A 1,551-nucleotide genomic window follows, 5' to 3' on the forward strand; every position below is an offset into this window, starting at 1 on the left:
CTTGCAAATGAAAGATATATTTCTTTCCAAGGGAGTCTCAGTGGGGAGAAAAACCACTCTTAAGTGCGGAAGCCATGTTCAGCAAGAGACAGTAAAAACACAAATTTACTAGTATCTTTGCAGGTTTTATTGTCTCATGATATTAAGGCAAGATTTTTCTTTCTATTTTAAAACCTTACAGGTTTTGGGGGTATATATTTTGGATTCCGGTTTTAAAGTTTTATGCTATTCCTGTGTGCCTGTGTGTGTCTGAGAACATGCTTACCCCAGGACCGCAGTACCTATATGTATTCCTTGTGCTTTTTCTTTGGTTCTCTCTCTTGTTTGCTTGTTTGGTTATATCCCAGCGTTTCTTTTCTTGTTATTCTTCAGGTGCCTGTTTGTTTTCTAAAGAAAGACATAGACAGTATATAGGTGAGGTTGGGAGGGGGTTTGGAAAGAACTGACAGGAGGAGGGGACTCCAGGATCAGAATAGATTGTATGAAAAAAAAAAATATTTCCAGTGAAAGAAAAAAGAGAGAGAGAAATTAGTGAAAAGAAAAAAGAATTTCCCTAAATGGAAAAACAAAGACCAGACAACAATAACAGAAGCAACAGAAATCCCAGATAAGATGAATTAAATAAAGTGGAATAACAACTAAAGTAATTATATAATGCTAATTATAGTTATTATTATTATTAAATAAAAACTCCGCTAAACATGGGAAGCAGTGGAAGAAGAAAAGGAAAAAAAAACCTTTGGCATTTCTGTGTGCTTGACTAACTGGAGTCACCTGCCTGTGCATGGTGTGGATGAGGTTCAGTGAACGTAGGCGCTCCCATCTTTTCTATGCTCTGCTGGTATTGATTCTGTCTTGGGAAAGTGGCTCACATCCCTAAGAGCAGTCTTACATGCCACTTTGCTTTGTATTTTATCTGCTGCACAGGCCTGCATCTGCCAGAGACCTCTCAGATTGTATCCCTAAGGGTGGCCATTGTAGCTGGAGAGAATGTTTCCTAAGTGCAAGAGCAAGATGGGAAACAGGTACAGCACTTAGGTTATTACAGATGAAGACCTATCAGACTGCAGGGTTATTCTTCCTTTGATAGAAATCGTTCCTGGCCAGAGACGGCAAGTCTATGTCTCCTGTGCTCTATATACCTTTCAGCTTCTCAGCATCTGGTCTTACTGCTCCTCACAGTTGCCTCTCTGGTAAGGCAAAATTGAGACTCCCTGACCTGTGGTTGTTTCGTGATCTCCCATGGTAGCTGTAGATTTTACAATAGATTCTAACGGTTCCACCTGGCTGCTGCCCTCTCTCATATAGCATGACAAAATGGAATTTCTCTCCACCACTGACCTGTCCAGTGGAGAAATTACTCTCTCACTGAAACCCCTGACTAAATTGCAGACTTGTGAAGCTTGTGGGCTCCTCTGGGACTGCTCATCTTCCATCTGGATTACCTTCAGGAAGTCACTGCTGCTCCCCGACCCACACACACAACCAGGGAACACCCAGCTCAGGCCTTTTGGTTCTCTGTGTTGTATGTCTTCTTTGCTCTTCCTGTTT

Source organism: Mus musculus, chromosome 6 (assembly GCF_000001635.26).
Source record: "Mus musculus strain C57BL/6J chromosome 6, GRCm38.p6 C57BL/6J".
In the NCBI taxonomy this organism is placed as follows: Eukaryota; Metazoa; Chordata; class Mammalia; order Rodentia; family Muridae; genus Mus; species Mus musculus.